General features: G+C 49.4%; 1 long non-coding RNA gene across 6 annotated transcripts; it reads right to left on the reverse strand.

Moving 5' to 3' along the window:
• Positions 1 to 280: 280 nt before the first annotated feature.
• On the reverse strand, positions 281 to 12,587 carry LOC102162468 (uncharacterized). Of its 6 annotated transcripts, XR_014843101.1 has the most exons (8): positions 10,167 to 10,875; positions 8,408 to 8,626; positions 8,081 to 8,220; positions 7,840 to 7,929; positions 7,358 to 7,426; positions 7,139 to 7,229; positions 6,094 to 6,227; positions 5,265 to 5,525 (listed from the first exon to the last, which is right to left on the reverse strand). It is a non-coding gene; the product is annotated as an uncharacterized LOC102162468 (long non-coding RNA). The 6 variants fall into 6 exon arrangements; XR_014843102.1 differs by lacking the exon at positions 8,081 to 8,220; XR_014843100.1 differs by lacking the exon at positions 8,081 to 8,220 and having other exon boundaries at positions 7,840 to 8,009.
• Positions 12,588 to 22,878: the final 10,291 nt, after the last annotated feature.

A 22,878-nucleotide genomic window follows, 5' to 3' on the forward strand; every position in this document is an offset into this window, starting at 1 on the left:
TACAGAATCCTAAAAAGGGAACAAATAAATAAATATTCCAAAGGGAGACCAGAAACAACAAACAGAGAAAGATGAACAGAAACAAAGAGAAAAGAAAAAATATAATGTCAAATTTATGTTATCATATCTATAAATACCATAAGTGTAAATGATTTAATACACCAACTAAAAGACAGTATCAGAGTGGATAACAACACAACTCCCAAATGATGCTGTTTAGAAAAAACTCACTTCACATTCAAAAACACAGCTATGTTAAAAGAAAAAGGATGAAAAAAGATATGCCACATAAACATTTATTTTTTTTAAAAAAAGCAGAGGTTGCTATATTACTGTCAGATAAAATAGACTTTAAAGCAAAGAAAATTACTAGAGGCAAAGAGCAATATTAAGGGACATAAGCTAAGTAAAAGAAATAAAAATTATACAGATTGGGGAAAAAAAAAACCACAAAACTGGAGATGATACGATTGTCTACACAAAGAATCCCCCAAATTAACAGCAACAACAAACACAAATAGAAAACAACCTAGAACTAAAAAGTGAGTTCAAGAAGGTCACAGAATACAAGACCAACACAGAAAAGTCAATTACCTTTCTTTTCACATGCAATACCAATGAACATATAGAAACCCAAGTTAAAAACACAATGCTGTTTATAATTGCCCCAAAGAAAACAAAATATCTGGTGCACACTAAACAGAACATGAGCAGGATCTATATGCTGACATTTGCAAAATACTGATGAAAGAAGTTGAAGAACATCAAAACAAATGGTGAGATATACCATATTCATGGACAGAAAGAGCACAAAGTGAAGACGTCAATTAGCCCTACAGTTACATATCAAATAAAAAAGTATACAAACTTAATTTATACCTTTACATTATCCATATGTTAATGTATTACATAAATATTACATAAACGTAAATACACACATATGTTTAGGTTGAATGTATTTCCAAGTAATCCTAATAAGATTCCAGCAAGGATTTTTGTAGAGATGGACAAGCTTCTCCTAAAATTTGTGTGGAAAGGCACAGGCTATAGAATGGGTGAAGCAAGCTTGACACTAAAGGACAAAGTGAGAGAAATCGCTTTACCAATATTAGGTCTCACTATGCAGTAACCCAGACAGCATGGTGTTCGTGGAGGGACAGACACACAGACCAATGGAACTGAACAAACTGGACCAAAAAGTGAACACACACAACAAAGATGGAAAAAAAAACTCAATGGCACCATGTGCAAAAGTTACAAACCTTCACCTAAAGCTCATGCCTCATACAAAGATCAGCTCCAAGTGGATCATGGGATTGAATAGTCAGTGTACAATTTAAAACTCTTAGGAAAACCCAAATAAGTTCTTTGGGATCTAGGCAATTTGAGAAAGGATTAGGTTGACCCAAAATCATCATCTGTAAAGGAGAAAGATGGATAAATTGGACCATATCAAAATTAAAGGCTTTCGTGAAAGCCCACATGAGGAGACTAAAATGATAAGATGAAGACTGGGATGAAATGTTTACACATAACCCACAAGGGTTGTATCCAGAATATAAATAAACCTCTCCACACTCAATCGTAAAAGCAAACAATCTCATCAAATTGGGTGAAAGGCATGACTGACTTTTCTCTGAAGACGTCGAAGATGGTGAGTGAGCACCACACCAGCCCCAGGGAAACACACACTAAACCTCAGGAGCCGTCGCCTGCCGCAAGGGCCAAGACAAGGAACCCTGATCAGGCTGCTCCCCTCAACTCTGCTAGTGGACAGTGAGGCGGCGGCCACTCGGAGGGCAGTTATCAGTATCTTATATGGCCAGACATTCAACTATCATACAACCCAAGGGCAAAGCCATTTATATATTCCAAACCCAAGGGCAAAGCCATTTATATATTTATAACACTTCCAAATTTTGGAAATGGAGGACACACACTGCTTCCAGGGTTGAGCCCAGAGGTGCGGGAAAGACCTGGGGGTCCACGAGCCACAGAAGGGGTCCTGGGTGGGGGTGCAGTGAGGGAGAAGTGACTAAATTGCATAGATCTCAGCACACACGCAGGGAACACAGGTGGAGCTGGGAGATCAGAGCAACACTGGTTATTGCATCATTGTCACTCCTGGTTGGGAGACCGTCATTTTCCAAAATGTTAACCTGGGCGAGAAATGGACAAAATGTGGAAAGGACCTCTCTGTACTGTTTCCCGCAGCCAGATTTGAAGTCATAATTATCTATAAAAATTTCAATAAAGGGACTTCCCTCGTGCATGGCTCAGCACGTAGGATTTTCAGTTGTCACTGTGGTGGCTCGGGTTTAATCCCTGGCCCAGGAACTTCCAAGTGCTGAGGATGCAGCCAAAAAAAAAAAAAAAAAAAAAATCAATAAAAATAAAAACATGTTACTGTAACTAATGAAAGGAGATTCCCAGATAACATGTAAAGCCTTGCAAGGGTTAGTCCAGGGTGGGAGGAACCACAGAGGAAGCAGCTGCCTTTCTCCAGGTGACCCAGGATGATGGCACTTGAAAGCTGGGTCAGAGGGTCTGTCCTCAGCTGCCTCAGTTCTCTGCCGCACACCTGGCTCTGGCTCCCGAGGCCTCTGGCCTGGTAGAGACTTGAGTTTGGTTTTGTCCCGAGTTGCTTCCCGGGAGGCGGTTGTGCATCGCTTTGCAGAGAAGCCCCTGGGCTAAGAGTTCTCAGCCTTTGGGGACAGTGTCAAGGGTCCTTGGTCCACGTGACCTGGAAAGAGACCACAAAGGGCTTCATCAGGAGAACGGTGCAGAGCAGGGAGTTTTGAGTCTCCTGCTCAGAAAGCTTCCACCTTTAATCTCACGGTTAATAAACATCATTGGTGAGCAACAGACTCATGGGAGAGCAAACGGGGTTCACGGGTGGCCTTTCCCTGGGATCTTTCTCTGTGTACCTAGATCCCATGAAAACATGAATGAATAGAAAGTTAACCAGACCCAGACATTTTCTAACGTCTTACAGGAGATATTAAAGAGCCTTTTCAAGCCAAACCAAAAGCAAGGGAAAATCACTCAGCAACGAAAAGCCTCTCTTCCAACTACTGTTTTCCTCTTCCTGTCATCAGTCATTGTTCACAAAGATAACTGCAAAACTCCCCAAAACTTTCTTTTATAATGTGCTTGGTTTACATAAATTCGAAAATGTCCCATGCAGCGTATTTTATCAATCACAGTGTGCACACATCTGCAGCGTTTGCACAGAACAGAACCAGAGCCTGGTGGAAGCCGACCCGCACTCTGGGGCCTGACTGTTAACTGCTCCTCCTTGTCAATTGCTTGCTGATTGTACCACATGCACCAGTCCACTCCCGCTGCTGTGTGCAGTGGAAAAGCTTGATTAGAACTTAGCGTCTCCATCGTGGAGGAGAAGGTCAATGTTTCACCCTCAATGGCCAAGTGTTCATTTCCAGCCATTCTGATGCTTTGCTGCCCTGGCCAGGGGGAGGGGGGCAGGACAGCACAGGGGAGAGCTGAAGGGGGCTGGACAGCTGCCCGGTCCACACCTGCCGCCTCACACGCTGCCTTCACCCCAGTCCACCTGCCTCCCAGTGGGATGCTCTTCTCGGGATGAGCTGGAAGGGGCCTCCACCCGCAGGACAAGCACCCCCCACCCCCCCCACCCCGCCCCAGTGCTGAGCCCACTGGACCCAGCTTCCGTCAGTAGGAGGAATTATACCACCTTCTTTTTGTCTGGCCACTATCACCCCAACATTCCCATCACCAGGATTTGACCTAAAAGTCTTCACTCAGAATCTTACATTTTATGCAATTAATTTAGCATACACTTAACTGAATCTCTTAGAAAACCCTCCCAGTGTTACTGCATTTTAAACTTTAATTATGGCTATTAAATGAGTGCCTCTTTGAAGAATTTCCTCGATGCAGTGATCATACGGGCTGCAGTGTGAGTGTCAGCAAGCTCTAGTTCGAGGCTCGGGGACCCGCTGAGTCCTGGTAACGTGTCACAGGTCCCTCAAACAGCTAATGGAAGGAGAAGACCCAGCTTTAGGATCTTAGGATCCAGGGACTTAGGGCTCTGCTCCATTCGTCTACACCAAGAAACACTGCTGTTTTCAACTTGTAGCAAAAACAAGGTGATGGAAGTGAAATCAAGTGAGAGGTACTATTCTTGTATAAAAAGCTACTGAAATTAATAGTTGTCCTGAGTACCTTGAGATAGGTGTGTTTATTTCCTTTCTTGGGATTTTAAACAAATCTGCCTTGTTCTTTCTCAAAGGGGCTCAGGGCTACATCACTATTCAGGTCACCGTGCCCCTCCCCCCTCGTGGCCTCTGCCACCTGTTAGGAGACACTGTCTGGTCCCAGCAGGTCACACTTCCTGCCCAAATTCCAGGTAACAAAGAAAAATATTTAAAGAAAGTGTCATTTCAAAAAAAAAAAAAAAAAAGGAGACAGAGAGGTGGGGGAGAGAGAGAGAGAAAGGGAGTGAGAGGGATAGAGAAAGAGAGGGATGGAGTTCCCGTCGTGGCGCACTGGTTTACGAATCCGACTAGGAACCATGAGGTTGCGGGTTCGGTCCCTGCCCTTGCTCAGTGGGTTAACGATCCGGCGTTGCCGTGAGCTGTGGTGTAGGTCGCAGACTCGGCTCGGATCCCGCGTTGCTGTGGCTCTGGCGTAGGCTGGTGGCTACAGCTCCGATTCAACCCCTAGCCTGGGAACCTCCATATGCCGCGGGGGGCGGCCCAAGAAATAGCAACAACAACAACAACAATAACAACAACAACAAAAGACAAAAAAAAAAAAAAAAAAAAGAAATGAGAAAGAGAGGGAGGGGGAGGGAAGGAGAGAAGGACAAAGAGAAAGTGCTGGAGAGACACAGATCTCTGAAAAGCAGTTTTCCTCCAGGTCTTGGACACTGAGCTTGCGACAGCAAGCAGCAGAGCTGGGCTCAGACTCTCCAAGTCTTCTGTCCTCACCCTCTGTCCTCTTTCAGTCCCTGAGAGATCACTCTTCGTTTTCTAATTCTCTTTTCTATCTATTACCATTTGGACTCTATCCCCATTTACAACTGATTGGGGACTTTTGACTGAACCGAATGGGAACTCTCATTTCTATGAGAAAGATTAACATTGTTGTATGAGAGTGAACAGTGTGGTGAGACTTCTTAGGAAATGAAAAAGGAAAGAATCATGAAATCCTGGGGAAAAAATGTTCGCGCCTAATATTTTTCTCTGTGTCATTCATACAAATTCAGATTCACCAAAATCAAGTTGTTTTGGGCACTTTATTTCCCTTGAGCTTGGAGACGACTGTTCGATATTTTTAAACATGGAAAGAGGGAGAGAGGCGTTTTGAGCCCAGAGGGGCAGGATTGCTGGGTTTCTCCTGTTAACAGGAGAATAACCCCATAGGAAATGACTTCAGCTGAATTCAAGCTAATAGTGCGGAGACACAAATCACTGCAGGAGGGACCAGGGTGGAAATGCTAACTGAATAGTTTCCTTCCATTTCAGATGCTAGGACAGCTATGCCTGCAGCAAAACAGAGAGCATGGTCGAGAATGAGAAAATACAAACACAAACAAAACCAGCCAACAGGTGCACCTGGTCCTGCGTGGGCTGACATTTGCAGGACTGGGCCTGGCGGGTTTGCATCCGAGACACTGGGCCTCCAGCCAACAGCTGCTCATGCTCACAGACCCTGCGTCCAGCCCCACGTGGGGCTTCCAACGCGGTCAGGCTCCAAGAGCAAAGCCCTCAGGCAATAGAAGTTCTTGCATGAATGCGTGTCAACCTTCGGGTGAGGGAGGCTGACGTAGCCACCCACTCCCACCACCTCCAAGGCCCAGGACCACCACCCATCTTGCTCCGGTTTGGGAGACAGCTCATCAGTGAGGTGGGCTCAGAAGCATCCTAGGGAACTGTACCGAGTCTGCTGGGCCAGAGACCGGAGAGACCCTCCTGGGGGCACCTGCAGGCCCCTGATCTAAGTGGCTCCCCTTCCCGAGCAGGTGTGGACCAGGCAGCCAGCCCACCCTCCTCTCCCAGCCTGTGAAGCCCCTAGACCAGCCCGCAGCCTGCCTGACTCCTTCATACTCACAGCCGGAAACCCCAGCCTCCTTGCCAGCATTCAGGACCGTCATCCACTTCTACAATCTTCACTCTTCCGCTCTGGTCCCAGCCACCACTGTCTGTCTCTTTTCTTTTTGGCCACAACTGCGGCATCTGTAAGTTCTGGGGCCAGGGATCAAAACGAAGCACAGCAGCAACCTGAGCCACTGCAGTGACAATGCCAGACCCTTAACCCACTGAGCTACTAGGGAACTCCCTCCATCGTCAGTCTCGACACGAGTCTCTGAGCCTCATGAACAGTCTCCCTCTGAGCCCACCCTCCCTCCTGCTCCCTTAGGGCAGCTTGAGCTTGTGCCACTGCCTGCCTGGCCAGCAGACGGGCACCTTTGTGACACAGTTTTCTGTGTCTTGCTCATAGTTCTTCCAGAATTCAGACGGCCCTGAACTTGGGAACCACATCACGTAAACGAGGGCAGGAATGTGTACACAGCGTTGTCAACTGAACTTGCTGTCACGCTTCTGTGGGGAAAGTACCAGTCCTTCCACACATACCTAGGAATTCCGGGAGGGGCGTGGGCTGCCTGAGGTCCGGGAAATTCACATGGAAACCCCTCCTGCGCCCCCAGCTTCCCGTCCCCGCGTGAAAACCTTGGCAATCTCCATGCCATCCTCAGGACAAGTGACAACCCAGCACAGACTGAAGAATAACGAGTCAGCCCAGACCCCTTCTCAGGGGGATACGGGGGCTGGAGCCCAAGGAGCACAGTGGTCCCCACCCCCCAGCCCCACCAGGCGGCAGAAACAGCTGGGCAGCCAGAGCAGGGCCCGGGGGACAGTCAGGGAACCTTGGGGCTGCGTGTGGACGAAGAGAGACCTCATGCTGCGGGGTTTCCCTCCAGGAGCCCAACCAGGTCCCACAGTCAAAGTCAGAGAAAAGACCCCCGGCTTCGGACGGGCCTGGGGGGCAGGGAAGCAGGCTGCAGAGATCAGACACTGTTCTGAGCAAGGCTGGTCCCGGGGAAAGCTAGTTAATCAGAGTCCAACCAGCCAGAGGTGATCAGAGACCAACTGACCCAGGGAGGGAAACACCCCATCCAGCAGGGTCCATCCTGATCCAGAGCTGGAGAGAAATAAAGCCGCCTTGTTCACAACTGGCACCATCATCTATGTGGACAATCAAAAAAAAAAAAAGAATCAACAATAACAAAACCATCCTTCCAGCGCAGGCTCTAAACTCCATACTAAGGTCAACCAGTCGTATTTTCCTCTTTTTTCTTCCTCGACATACTCACCTCTAAGATAAAGACGCCAGATGAAGGGTATCTCAGGCTCTCTGGGAACAAACTGCTCCTACACAGACCCTGTAGCACGGAAAGAAATTTGATCTGATTCCTTTAAAAGTATAAAGCTGATCCTAATGTCTAGAACCTGCAGACAGAACCTTAAGTCCATTAGACCCTCCAGATGGACCTAGTAAAGTGACTGGTGCATCCTGGGGACACTACACGCAGCCCAGGAGTCCCAGAACTCGTCCTGCCGCCTTGCTCCCTGCCAGCCCCCCTCTACCTGGGGCTCCAGGACCCCTGGCCCCCTCACCGTCCCCCTTCCCTGGGCTGAGAGCAGGGCCTCACGGATGCACCAACCACCTTTAGGCCCCTCTGCCCTCGAGCAAACCGCCCGGATCCTCTGCGTCCTTTTCTTCGCCGTAAATGGGCTAAGGTCTCAGACTGATACGGTGGAGTGGTGTAGAGACTGATGTTTCTGTTAATCCTACCGCTTGTCCATGTTCTGTTTATTTCTCAGTCCTCCTCCCCAGCCGCGTGCCCACCAAACATCCCTTCTCATCGAATTATCCTTTGTCGTCCTAGACATCAGGGGAGACGGGACAGGAAGGATGGTAGAGAGCTGGTTAAGAGGACTAAGCGCCTTAACGGTATTTAAATTCTGGAAGTAAAACCACATTTTAGCAAGTTTGGCACTAACAAGTCATCAAATTAGGGCTAGAAACCAATGACCTGAGATAACGAGCCTCGCAGAAGGAGCCACAGAACGGGTCCGCTGTGGCGTTTCCACCAGCGGTTCCTAAAAGCAGTGCAGAGTGAGCTTCTCTTATACACGAAGGAAGTCAGGAGACAGTCAAGGGGAGGTGTTCAGCCTGAGGGCATGGGATTAAAAAACCTCTGGAGTCTCCAGGTTACAAATCTGAGCATCACTAATTCACACCATCTCCAGTGCAAGGCGCTGGGGTCAGGGCCCGGCAGCTGCAAAATCCGGGCTCCTGTGGAGCTGGTTCAAGATGGCACTTCTCAGTCTCGCTGAGAAATCTGCACAGTTTTACTCACTTCGTCTTGCTCCTTTGACTCACATCCTCAAGAGAAGGCAGAATTTCAGGATTTTCAGATGAAGAATCAAAACAATACTTTTTCCAAAGATTTGGATAATTAACCCAAGATCCAAGTTCCAATACTTCTGGTTCTCAAGGAAACACCAATTCCCTTGAGGTCGGTGCCTCGTTCAGACTGACCCCTACTTTGTCCTCGGAACCCCAGGAAACACATTCTCTGATGAGTAAAGGAAAATGGCAAACTGTTAATAGAGGCATAAATATATTTGCATCTTTCCGATTCCATGCTATAAACCACATAGCCAGTGGCATTCTTTGTGCTGTGTAACTTCCAGAAGACCGTGACTGGATCATATTATGGAAAAAATACATTTTAAAACCTCCTCTTGGATGGGAAGTCAGCGGGCTTAGTAAAAATGCACAGGAGATCCAGGCCCCAATCCTGGTCTGGCCGCGGCACTGCTCTGAGTCCCCCGCACACCGGGGACGCCCTTGTCCTGGGATAAGCTTTACCACCCCAACCCTGGGTCAGGGACTCCCCTGCCCTGTGTGGAAGGTTGGGGGGGGGGTGACAGGACGCAGTCTGCCTGCTCTCCCCCCACCGCCTCAGGTGACCGCAGCACAGGACACCTGCAGGTGCGGGCGCCCACAGGAAGGGACACAGCTCAGGAGCATCTCCCCTTCTTTCCTTAGGGATCCTCCACTGGGTCACCTTCCCTTGTCACAAGGTCTTTCACATGCATCCCCATACCAGATAGATTTAACTCCGTAATGTAAAATACCAGGGAAAATGCTGTGGTGTAGGCAATAGCTGTGGCTCCGATTAGAACCATAACCTGGGAACTTCCACATGCTGCAGATGAGGCCCTTAAAAACAAACAAAACAACAACAACAACAACAACAAAAATGATGGAACACTGGCTACACAAGTTTATGTACTATGAACGCAATGTGGGAGGCCAGAAAAAGAGTCTGGGGGCACCTAGACCTGTGCTTGGTGCTCTCCACTGGATTTCAAGTTTTATTAGAAAATTCTGGCTCTTTCAGACCCTTTATTCTGAACATTTCTGGGATCAAGCTGAGCCCGGGAAATCACTGTCATAATTGCCCAAGAGTCCATCAGAGACTCTCTGTGATCAGGGGTGAGGGTGCCGCTTCCAGGACCCGAGTCCTGCATCAGCACTTTGCCCTCCCACCCCCGACCCCTGGTCTCCTCACCCCCGATGGCTGCGCCTGGGCCTCCAGAACCTGCTGTCCAACTACTTCCAGTTTTTTCCTGGAAAACTGAGGTCCTTGTGGCTGCAGTGTCTGTCAGACAGCCCTCCCTCTCTGCCCCACTGTGTCCTCCATATCCAAGGGGGGGTAATCAGACTCAGGGACATTGTGGGGTTAAATATGGTGCATGGGAGACAGAACACAGAACCTCAGCAGATCGTGTGCCTCAATCTCATCCTTCCTGCCAGCCCTTCTCCCCTGCACCCCCACCTGCAACCCCAGAACCCGCTTCTGACTGCCCTCCCCCACCCCTTACCCCAGCACTGTTTCATGAGGGGCTGGAACACCCCAGGGCCACCCCCTCCATGCACAGCTCCAGGCAGAGGAAAGAGCCCAGCCTGGACCCCACATCCCTGGGCATCTGCAAAGTGCCCCTTGCCCATGGAACCAGCCCTTCTGCCCAACCTTAGTGCAAATGGAATCCCATTCTGTGACTCCTAGGCCCGTGCAGGTGCCAGAGTGCACGTTTAGACTGACTCACCTAAATGTTGGCTGGGAGCTGGCCGTGGACATGGCCTCAGGGCTGGAGCAGGCTGTGCGGCCCCAACCAGCTGGCCGGGACCGTGCCCCTCAGGCCAGGCAGTGCCCACTTCCCACTGGGACCCCTGGGACCCTCAGCCACGGTAGCCAGGCCCTCCTCAGACCCGGGCTGCTCCTGGTCCACCTTCTGGCCCCACCCAGCACCCACTGCACCTGCCCTTCCGAGCGTTTCCCGCCGTCTCAGCCACCCTGGGACAATGCAATCTGCTATCTTTCTTCAGAATAAACTGAGCCTCTGCACGACACTTTGGCACTTTGAAAATCATACCAAGAAGCCCTAAATGGTTAACTTAGAGTATTGCTCCAATCGTCCTGAGCCCATTCCTTTAAAAACAGATCAATAACCTGAAAGGGCAAGATGCACTTTGGCCTCACTGGCCTTCCCCTGCCAGGAGCACCTGCAGTAAGAATAGTGGGCAAAGCCAGCCCCCACCCCCAGGGCCCCTCTGTTGATAACCTGCCCACCAGCCCAGCCCCCTCACCCCCCTCACTCCCCTTGTGACCTGTCGTGTTTGTTACCACTGAGCCATAATGGGAACTCCTGGCATTGCGTTCTTAATGTGTCCCCTTGTCACAGTGGAGACAGCCCACCTCACTCCCCTTGGTGACCCGCCCACCTGCCCAGCCCCCCCTCACCCCCCTCACTCCCCTTGGTGACTCACTGCCCCACTCAGCCCCCCTCACTCCCCTTGTGACCTGCCCCCTTCACTCCCCTTGTGACCTGCCCACCTGCCAGCCCCCCTCCATTGGTGACCCATCCACCTGCCCACGTCCATATTTCTCCTCCATCTGCTCAGCCACCTGCTGTGTGTCTGTGACCCCTTGCTGTGAGCCAGCCCACCTGCTGCTCCTGACTCTCCCTTCTGTTCTCTGCTCTCCCCCCAGGTCATGGGGCAACCTTAAGGGCTAGCTCATCTGCCTGGCTGTTGGCAGCCATCCACCCTGGCCAGCTCCACTGGGAAGTCACTTCCAGGCAGGACCCAGCCATCCTGGCCAGCCCCATGCTGCTCTCAGGGCACCTCCTGGCACGGGCGCAATGCGTCCAAGCATCCTGCCACCTGCTTCCGGCTGGGGCTCCCCCGTCAGCTGTTTCTGCATCTGCTCAGAATCCTGCATGTTCACAGTGGAATTTTCTCCCTCTGTCACGGCATGTAATCCCTAACGCCAAGGTCGTGGCTCTGACCCAAGTTCAAAACCACATGCTGTTTAATGTTCTGTGAAAGTGAGATGAAATATGGCGCTCACAGGGTTTCAGGACATAAAGTCACCTGGGCAGCCACACAGTCGTTCACTCAGGGGTGCCACTGGAAGGGAACCAGTCTGAGGCACTGGGGAGGGCAAGGGGTGGGAGGGGCGCAGAGGGAGGGGAAGAAGGGACCAGGGAGGGGGAGAGGACCGTCCAGCTTTTGTTTTACTTTGGGCAGTTTTACTGAGAAATAATTGACATGCATCTTAGGTAGAAGGTGGACAGCAAAGTGGCTGTGAACGACCATGCCTGTAAGTTTGGTGAGTTTCCATCACTTCACAGATACAAAGAAAAGAGAAAAAATACTGTTTTTTTTTTTTTCCCTCACAATGAGAACCCTTAGGATCTGCTCTCTTAACCACTTTCCTGCGTCTCATCCAGGAGTATTAACCACAGTCACCACGCTGGGCATCCCACCCCTAGTACTTATTTATCTGGAACTGGAAGTGCGTACCTTTGACCCCTTCCTCCAATCACTCCCCCCCCCCCAAATCCGATCTCTCTTTCTCTTGGTTTCCGGGATTTTTAAAGTTTCTTTTTAAGAGTCTACATACAAGGAGATCATACAGTACTTGTCTTTCACGCTTAGTTTTACTTATTATTTCACTTAACTTCACATAATTCCCTCAAAGGTCCATCCACGTTGTTGCAAATGGCCATGTTCCTTTTTTTTCACGGCTCAACAGCATTCTGTTCTGTATATACACATATGGATAATACATGTATTATATGTATATATCGCATCCTCTTTCCATCATCCATTGATGGACATTTTAATTAGCTGATGTAATACGCTAAATGAACTTCCACATCATGACAAAAGCCCAATCAGTAATTGCACTTTGTGGTCTCTTTTACTAAAGAGTAAACGTCTAACTTCATCTCATCGCAGCAACACGTGGAGCAGCGAGGGGAGGGGGGCTCACCTCGGTCGCCGGGCGCCTTTGGCCGCTCCTAGGTCCCTCCCTCCGGGCTGGGCTGAGTCCAGGAGCGAGGACAGCATTGCGGCATCGGCATTGGCATCAGCGGAGGTCTGCCCCTGCGTGCTCACGGAGGAGGGCTTCTCCTCCCAGGGGAAACCTCCCGTCCGCGGTTGGTCACGTCTGCCATGGGCCTGGGCTCGCCCCATCACCTCGCTTTTTATGGGCTCTCAAAAGCCAGATTTAATCCATCAGAAGCCAGATTTAATCCCTTCACCCCCTGCAGTGAGCGCTGACACTCACGGGCGTGACTCTGTCACCTGCCCCAGCCGCACAAGAAAACAGCTGACTCCTGGCTCGAGGGCTGCGCCGCCGCCGCCGTGCGTGAGCCAGAGGCTCCCAGGAGGGAGAGAATGCTCTAGAATGAATGCGGCAGGCACAGCTGGAAAAGTCATTGAAACATTATATCAGCCCCAAAATGGCCATACGTTATTTTTTGAGACTGAGAAATGGTTAAAGAAATGGAGCCCACCTTCAGGAAATAACTGTATGTCTCTTCCTCTCACGTTTCCCCAAAGGTGGAAGAATGCGCACTGGTGGAAATCGCTGTGGCGCCTCTGAGTGGCCTTGAAGCACCCCCTGCAACCCAGCCAGGGGCAGTGGCACCCGCATCTTGGGGGTGGGGCGTCAGCAAGGCCTGAACGAGGGGGGTCCACCAGGTGCAGGTCAGCCGCTGGATCTTGGGGTAGAGGCAGGACCCTCCCACCACCCCTCTGCCCTGCTCACAGTGCTCTCCACTGGCCCCAGCCCAGTCCCCACTCGGTCAACTGCCCTGCTGGGGGGCAGACCGGGACTTTGACAGCCCGGCTGAATCTCTGTGGCTTCCTGCTCTGGGTGTGCCCAGCGGTCCTTGCGTTTAAGGGACCCATGGCCACTTCCCCGTGTGTCCATGTGTCCTGGGCTGCGTGAGAGAAACTTAGATGCAGGATGGGGGGGAGCGCTGGTAGGGGAGAAGGCATTGGAGAGGACGGAGGGGCTTGTAGAGACACAGGAGGGGCCTGGAAACCACTGCACCACCCACATCATCTACACAGCAAACCGTGCAGCAGGATGGAGGTAGGGAGTGTACATGAACATGCACAACTCACATTGTCTATACCGTAGTAGGAGAGCACAGCACCCGTGGCCTTACTGAGGATCCGAGGCTTTAAAGGTTGAAGAGCTCAGGCAAATCACATTGCACCACATTTCTAATGAGTGCATAGCTCCTCAGAGAGGTCCACACCGTGCCAGCCCCAGCTTCTGATTCCACTCTGAATGTGAACATGTGAGATGGGGGGCACCTCACTCCATCCCTGCAGCCCCTGCGCCAAGCAGCACAGGCTGTGTGGACCACTCAGGAAATCCGTGCCATTCACGAAGCAAATGCCCACCTGCTGCCCCCGAGCACCACTCGGAGCTGGTGGCAGTCACTCCGGAGCCCTGGATGGGCAGCTGACTAGTCAGGCTCCTCCTGGGGCCACCTCCACAAAAAAAGCGCTCCCCTCACAACCCTAGTGATGAGTGTGAGGAAGACACCCCATCCCCTACTGTTCCCTAGAGCCAAGGTGAGGCAACAGGAGGCTACCTCCTGCCAAAGCAGCCGATCTCACTGCCGGGAGAAGCCAGGAACTCACTCAATTATCCTTCCCCTTTGCCACAAATAGCACATTTAAACTCAATCCGGGGTGACTGGTGTTGTACCCATGAGGAATCATGTTCTGTTATAAAGCAGAGGGGATCAGGCCCCTCCTGGCCCGAAGGATTTCCCAGAGCCCAGAGTCCACTTGCCCTGTGAAGGTCCGCAGAGAACAGTGGACACGCCATGTGCCTGTAAACCAGCAGCCGCTACACGCAGGAAGCACGCTTCCTTTCTAATAGCCCATCGCTGGCTGATTTGCCTGTTTCCAACCAGATAGCAATTAAGTGCACAGTTAAGCTGGGAAGGTCAAGACTATGTAAGCAATCCTTGAAATGAAAACTAGCAGTCTACAGAAAGCTAGAATCAAATCAGGAAAAGCCACCCTGAATTCAGCAAACATGGTAAAAAAAAATCAAATTTAGAATATCCAAAGAAAAACACAAAATAAGGGGTATTGCTGCCCTTCATTGCTTGGGTAGAAATAGGTGAAAGAAGGGACCGGTTTTCCATGTCTCCGAATGGTGATGATTCTGGTGACGGGGGCTGCCTGGCCTCAGCCCTCATGCCGTGCTGTCCGAATTCTCAGTCTTGTCGCTGTCACTTACATGTCAGGTGACTTACACAAGGTCACTTCGTGGGTTCACGGAGGGCAGTTCTTGATCATGGTTCTTTCAACTCCAAGTCCGGTGCTGTCCTGCAAGCTAATGTCATCTTTGTCTGCAAAAGATAAAAGAAATATCTCTTCCAGCTTTGTTTCTCCTCACACTTTAAAAATAATAATAAATGGCAATGTTGAGCATACTCCATCTTTCCATTTGTGTCATCTTGAATTCCTTTCATCAGTGTCTTATACTTTTCTGAATACAGGCCTTTAACCTCTTTAGTTAGATTCATTCCTGGGTATCTTATGCTTGTTGACGAAATTGCAAATGGGATTATTTTCTTTTTTTTTTTTTTTTTTTTTTTTTTTTTTTTGTCTTTTTGTCTTTTGTTGTTGTTGTTGTTGTTGCTATTTCTTGGGCCGCTCCCGCGGCATATGGAGGTTCCCAGGCTAGGGGTTGAATCAGAGCTGTAGCCACCAGCCTACGCCAGAGCCACAGCAACGCAGGATCCAAGCGGCGTCTGCGACCTACACCACAGCTCACGGCAACGCCGGATCGTTAACCCACTGAGCAAGGGCAGGGACCGAACCCGCAACCTCATGGTTCCTAGTCGGATTCGTTAACCACTGCGCCACGACGGGAACTCCGGATTATTTTCTTAATGTCTCTGATAGTTTGTGGTTAGTGTGTGATGTATAAAACACATTTTTAAAATGGGCAGAAGATCTGAATAGACACTTTCTCAAAGGTGACATGCTGATGGCATGGATGGAACTAGAGAATCTCATACTGGGTGAAATGAGCCAGAAAGACAAAGGCAAATACCATATGATATCACTTATAACTGGAATCTAATATCCAGCATAAATGAACATCTCCTCAGAAAAGAAAATCCTGGACTTGGAGAAGAGACTTGTGGCTGCCTGATGGGAGGGGGAGGGAGTGGGAGGGATCGGGAGCTTGGGCTTATCAGACACAACTTAGAATAGATATACAAGGAGATCCTGCTGAATAGCATTGAGAACTATGTCTAGATACTCATGTTGCAACAGAAGAAAGGTGGGGAAAAAAACTGTAATTGCAATGTATACATGTAAGGATAACCTGACCCCCTTGCTGTACAGTGGGAAAAAAAAAAAAAAAGGCAACAGACATATGAAAAGAAGCTCATTATCACTGATCATCAGAGAAATGCAAATTAAAACCACAATGAGGTATATCACCTCACACCTGTCAGAATGGCTGTTGTCAAAAAGAACAGAAATGACAAGTGTTGGTGTGGATGTGGAAGAAAGGGAGCCCTGTTGGTGGGAATGTAAATTGGGGTGAAGTCACTGCAGAAAACACTACGGAGGTTTGCAGAAAATTAAAAGTAGAATTACCGTAGGATCCAGCAATTCTGCTTCTAGATGTTTCTTCAAAAAAACAAAAAACAAAAAACACTAATTAGAAATGATCCACGCATGGCAGCATTATTTATAATAGCCAAGGCACGGAAGCAACCTGAGTGCCCATCAATGGATGAAGTTGGATAAAGAAGGTGTGGAATACATGTGGACCGGACTCTTAGCATACAAAGACTGAAATCTTGACATTTGCAACAATGTAGACAGAACTAGAGGATATTGTGCTAAGTGCAATAAGTCAGACAGAGAAAAACAGTGCTGTATGATCTTGTTTAATATGTGGAATATAAGAAATAAAACAAGCAAACCAATGTAAGAAAACAGAGTCATTCAGAGAACAGACAAGTGGTGGCCAGAGGGGAGAGGGGAGGAGAGAAATAGGTGAGGGACATGAAGAGGCACAAACCAAAAAAAGGCAATATTATGACGATTCTATAAGAAAGAATTTTGCTTTTAATGGCAGTAAGAATGCCATTGTCATCATAAAATGCCATACTTATGAATTTATTGGTGGCATTTTAGAAGGAAAGTTACCTGAAGTTGCAGTGACATCACCTATCAACATTCTCCTTGATGTCCGTTCCTTTATTGATAAAAATAAACGAGTCAAGTTTCAGTTTTTCGTCAAGCCGTCCTGATCCAGCCTTACCTAGAACAGGCATCTGACCAGCAAATGAGTGATTATGAAAGTATGGGGAGATGGGGCGTTGAGGGGACAATTATGGTATGCAAGACTTTGTGAGGGCACAGAGTGTGTGTGTGAGAGAGAGAGTGCATGTGTGTGTATGTGTGAGTGTGTGAGGGTACATGCATGTGTGTAAGTGTGTGTATGTGAGTGTGATGAATGCATTGGGAGTGGGGCTGGTTTAACTTCAGTTAAAATACGGCCTAAATATCTCTTTTTCTGGACAGACTCTGAAGGTGAATCAGCCCTGAACCCCGTTCCCACGGCTCCCTGGGCACTGAAGATGTCCAACGTGTTTTAAGTGAAGGGACGCGTGTCTTTTGCAGTCTTTCTTCTTAAAAGTCAGTCCTCCTATTGTCAGAGCCCGCAGTCCATTTGGCCAACCACGATATGGACCCTGTGTGGTCTGGACCCTGGATCCCAGGAGCAACCAAAGAGTCCAAAGATTCTCCATTGTGTGTGTAAGTGTGGGCGTGTGCACGGCACGCCCACTTACCCAGTGCATCGTTGCAACAGCATTCGAGGAGTACAGGTATTCTTTTTTTTTTTTTTTGCTTTTTAGGACTGAACCCACGGCATATGGAAGTTCCTGGGCTAGGGGTCCAATCGAAGGTGTAGCTGCTGACCTACACCACATCCAGAGCAACACAGATTTTGGATCCGAGCCACATCTGAGCCCTATGCTGCAGCTTATGCAACACTGGATCCTTAACCCAATGAGTAGGGCCAGGGATCAAACCCATTTCCTCACAGAGATAATGTTGGGTTCTTAGCTCACTGAGTCACAACGGAAACTCCAGTAGAAGTATCTTATACAAATGTTTGGAACCAAAAACATGCCGGTGTACAAAACCAGTACCGTTTTCTAAAGATAGAAAACCAGAGCTCAAAATTATATAAATGCACTAAATATATAAGATAACTAATTTAATGTTTATTCCTAATTCCCTTATTTAAATGGACTTATCCTGATACATGTATAGAAGAAAAAAAGGGGTTCAGGTGTCTTCGACAAGGAAAAGCCACGGGTGATGAGGGGCCACAGCTGGAGGTAGAGGGCAGAGATGACTTCCAGGGGGGCTGGTCCCCTGTCTTACAATGACTCTCTCTGCCTCAGGGAACTTCCTTTGTCCTAAAGTCTGATTTGTCTGACACTAACATAGTATCTGATACAATACAGCCTCATTTCTTTAGAAAGTATTTGCAGGATACAGCTCCCCTGGCCGGCCACAGCCCCACACATGTCCCAGGATGTGCCCACTGGCTCCCAGGGCACCTTCCTCTCCAAACGTCCGGGCTGCATCTGACTCGTGCTGAAAGGCCGCAGCAGCCTCTCAGGTCTGGACCGTGGGCCTCCTTCCCCTCGAGGACACTGAAAATCTGCTTCCTCGTTCCGGTATCGGACACCTGGTCTTCCCACTGCGGCTTCAGCCAAGACCCGCCAGGATCGGGGCCCTGCCTGGGCTCTTCAGCAAGTACTGGAGCATTTCATCCCCTTGGGTACACGGTTCACTTTAGCCAAGAGACAAACTCTTATCAAGCAGACTTCTTTCCTACCATCCCCTTGGGCTCAGGAGTCCTCTTAACAATATTTGTTTTACCCTTTCTGTCCAAAGTGAGTTTGGAGGGAGACTTCTTATGAGCTGACACAAGAATTAAGAGTTTTGTTTTCTGTCTGTCATCCACCAGCGCCCCTGCCTCTGATTCTCTGAGGACCGCATTCTAGCAGGATCAGCGCATCAGAACACGGCTTTGCAGGAAGCCTGGACCACAGACCTGCCAACAGGTAGCAGGCCTGGCTTCTTTCAGCTCCCGTTTCTGCTCTGAAAGATGCAACTGAGGATGCGAGCCCCCAGCCAGATGAACAGAAACAGAGGCTGTCTCTGCGTGATGCCAGCAAGTGTGGTGTGTAAGCCACTTCCGAGTCATGTTTGTTTCCAGCCTCTGACATTTTTCCCGTTTTCTTTCCTCGACGTTCACGCCATCTTTAAATCCGACATGACCTGTGTAATGTCCTACCAGAATTTTATATTTATCTTGCCCATGTCATCTCTCTCTTCATAGATGTGGCCTTTTTGGATCTGACCTAAATTTAGACCCACCGAAGAGACCTGGATAAGTAGCAGTGTTTAGTTTTTTTTTTTTTTTTAAGTCAGATAAACTACACCTGCCACAGGACTTCATTTATAGAAATTTCAAAATCAAGTTAAACGGACAGGAATGTTCATATTTATGTTCAAATATTAATCAGATGTGCAGGATGGGAGACCCTTGCCACTGGAAGGAGGGAGGGTCTGGATGGGGGGGCTCTCAGGAGGAGGACACGATTCAAATGTGACCAGACTGCTTCACGAGCCTGCATCTATGTCCATGCTGCGTGGGTCTGTGCTTCACGATAAGGGCGGTTTAAGGCTGTTTAAAGTCAGTTTAAACATATAAAACATGTGAAGATGGAAGCAGGGAGGATAATTTTGTAACAAGCTTGGAAGCTCTCACGTCTGATTAGCCTGCACTGTTGCCTGCTGCAGTGGCTTGATTATCCATGTTAATGGGGGCGCTGCTCCTGTTACCTCCCACCCACGACTCCTGTCTGGTTCACACAGGTGGGGGGCCGGTGGGGGGCAGCTCGGCAGCACTGGGTGGAAGGTGGAGCCCCGCCCCGACCCCGTTCTGGGTCCCTCCTCCAACCTGCCCCCAAGCGCCCCCCTTCCAGCCACACAAGAAGCAGCCCGCTGGCCAAATGCAGTGTGATGCCTCTGACGTGATTCTGAACACAAGGAGTAAGCCCGCTGCACCTCGTTAAACCCATGACGGATCTTTTCCACTCCGCTCGACGTTTGAACCTAATCTCAGAGATGAATAAAGACCAGGAGAGCCAGAAACAGATGAAACACCACTCCCCCCACCCCACCCCCAGATCCAGGGCTTCCCAACCCTCACCTGGCAGCCGACAGCACGGGCCCTTCCCCCCAGAGAGGCAGGTCCTGCAAAGCACTGGGTACACCTGCAGCCTAGGGAGGCATCCCTTCCCACCAATACGAGCCCCCACCCCCTCAGAGACACTGGTGTCAGGACATGTGGAAGCTCTGCTCCCACAGAGAGAGGGTCCCCTCCCAGGAGGGGCCAGGCCAGGGAACTCCCACCCCAGGGGGCCTGGGACGCCCCCCTCCACAGGGCCGTGGAGTGACTGGAAGCCTGAAATGCCCGCGCCCCAGCAGACATTTGCAAATATGCTGATTTTCCCTTGTAGACTTTCGCTTTTAGTGCAGTTTTGGTTCACAACAAACTTGAGAGATTTTCCATAGACCCTTCGCCCCTACAGGCCGGGGGCCCCCCACATCGGCATCCCCACCCAAAGGTGTACTTGTTACAGCGCAGAACCTACAGGGACATCACCCCATAAGTTATCTGTTACCAGCTAAGAGTTTGATACTTTTACACCTTACATTTAGGTCTGGGATCCACTTAGATGACTTTTGTGACGAGATAAGGTCTGTGTCTCGATTTGTGTTGTTGCCCCAGGACATCCCGTTGTCGCAGTGCTTCGTGTTGGCGAGATTGTCTCTACTGCATTGTGCCGCCTTTGCTCCTTTGCCAAAGTCCCGCTGGCTCCGGACGGATCTGCCTCTGAGCTCTCTAGTCCGTCCAGCTGGTCCGTCTATCTGTTCTCCTCCCATGTCCGACTCTTCTGATCCCTACATCTTGATGCGGGCAGGTCAGTCCTCAGACCTCACTCTTCTGCTTCAATATTGAGTCGGCTATTCTGAGTCTTTGTCCCTTTGGATAAACTTTAGAGTCACTTTGTCGATATGCACAAAACAAGCCGCAGGGATTTTGATTGGCGTTGCACTCAATCTAGGGACCAAGTAGAAAAAGAGCTGACGTATGGCGTCTACTTGCCCACGAACATGGACTATCGATCACTCCACTAACTTACTTCACTGAACTTTTGTCAGAGTTTTGCCGTTTTCTTAATATAGATGTTGTACATATTTTCTTAAATTTATACCCAAGTATTTAATCTTTAGGACCTCATATAAACAGAATTGTGTCTTTAATGTCAAATTTCAGTTGTTCATTGTTGGCATAGAGGGAAGAGAATTTTATGTGTAGATTAACTTTGTACCCTGCGACCTTGCTATAATCCCTTATTAGTTCCAGGAGTATCTTTGTAGATGCTTTCAGATTTTCTACCTGATCATGCTGTCTGTGAACAAAGGCAGTTTTATTTCTTCCCTCCTGCTCTTTCTTTTGCTGTCCCATTGCACTAGCTGGTGCTTCCAATAGACAGGTGCTGATCTTGGCCAGGTGATCAGAGGCAGCACCAGCAGTTACAGACCATGGTGACAAGACAGAGGTGATGCAAAGGGTACTCTTCCTCTGGGATCCACCCCAAACCCATACCCTCAGTCTAATCATGAGAAAAACATCAGACATGTGCCCATAGAGGAGGATCCTGCAACGCACTTGACCAGTACTTCTCAAAACTTTGAAAGTTAGCGAAAACAAGGGAAGTCTGAAAAACTGCCACAGACGAAGGCGGCTGGAAAGATACAACCACTAATTGTAACTGTATCTGATGAGACCCTGAACAAGATCAGGAGCAGCAGGTGGAAAATAAGGAAGTCTGAGTATATTATGGATGTCAGTTTATAATTTATCAATATTGCTCCATTAATCTGTCACAAGTGAACCATATTAACATGAATAATGGAGGAAACTGTATGTGGGGATGGGGGAAATTTCATGGGAACCCTCTGTATATCTGTTTAATTTCTTTGAAAATCTAAAACTTCTAAAATATGATGTCTATTAGTTAAAAAAAAAAAGAGGGGCAACAGGAGGGATTCTGTGGTAATTGAAGTGCCCTGTATCTTGACACTGAGAGTGGGGGCACAGACCTACACATGTGTTAAACCAAAGAGAACAAACACACACACAGGCAGGCACACACAGGCCCACCTATGCACACATATGCACACAGACACACACAAGTAGAAGAAAAGCTGGAGAAACCTGGGTTTTATCAATGTCATTATCCTGGTTGTGATGTCACAAAGCTATATTTGCAAAATGTTGTAAGTTGAGGGAAACTGGATATGGCATACAACTGTGAGCCTGCAATCGTCTAAACAAGAATTTCAATTTGAAAATCTTAAATGGCTCCTAAAAGTATATCTTCGGGAGCAGCAAGGAAAGACCGTCTTGAGTGATGCCATGGCTCTGAGCCCAGCGGAAGGACAGGTGGCTCTGAGGAGGCAGCAGAGGACCACAGCCACACAGGGAGGAAGGAGAGGAGAGGCGGACGTGCAGGTGCAGGAGGGCCTCGCTGTGCCCAGAGGACCAGACGCCGCACCTTCCGGGGCCAGAATATCCCTCAGGAGCAGCTTCTGGAGGCCAGTCCTTACCTTGGGAACAAAGAGCTGCCTTATTTTCAATAAGTGCATTAACATTTTAAAATTATGCAGATGCAAGCCATTCAGCTAAGCAGGCAGCATGCTGACTACCGGACAGAAGATGCTGAACAAATAAGTGTCTAAGAAAAGCAATGAGAGAAACCATCAGGACGTTTCTGAGTCCTGGTCTCAAGGACTGTGCTGTGTGGTTGACCCTCAGTCTCCTCTAAGGAAAGGGCAGGACACAAAGCCTCTCAGAGGCAACAGAGGCAGGCCACCTTCAGAGCAAGTTCAGGCCTCCTGAGCCCCAGGCTCAGCAGCTGGCCTGGTCCAGGCATGTGCCCTCAGGGTAGCGAGGAGGATGCAAAGACTGGAGGCCCTGAGGGGCCCCAGTTCATACACGAAGCCCCCGCCCCTGCAGGCTTCCCCTTCCACACAGTGCCACTCAGACAGGGTTTGTGCCGCGAGAAGTTGGGATCCATGGCCTGGAAAAGCGAGCCGCCCCCGGGGCCCTGGGCTTCTGCAGCGCTTGGCCCCGCTGTCTGGGCCCCCTTCCTGCACCTGTGGCCGTGGTGCCTGGGCATCTGCTCCCGTCACACGATCCAGGTACACAGGCTCCCGGGAGAGCAGAGTGTGTCGCCTCATCAGGCCGAACATGTGTCTGTCCTGCTGTGGCCGGAATGTGACACCGGATGGACCTGGCATAGCCCTCACATG

This window comes from Sus scrofa, chromosome 4, assembly GCF_054392235.1.
Source record: "Sus scrofa isolate SSC_HxYL_T2T_F1_AM1 chromosome 4, Sscrofa_HxYL_maternal_Yorkshire_Landrace_v2.0, whole genome shotgun sequence".
In the NCBI taxonomy this organism is placed as follows: Eukaryota; Metazoa; Chordata; class Mammalia; order Artiodactyla; family Suidae; genus Sus; species Sus scrofa.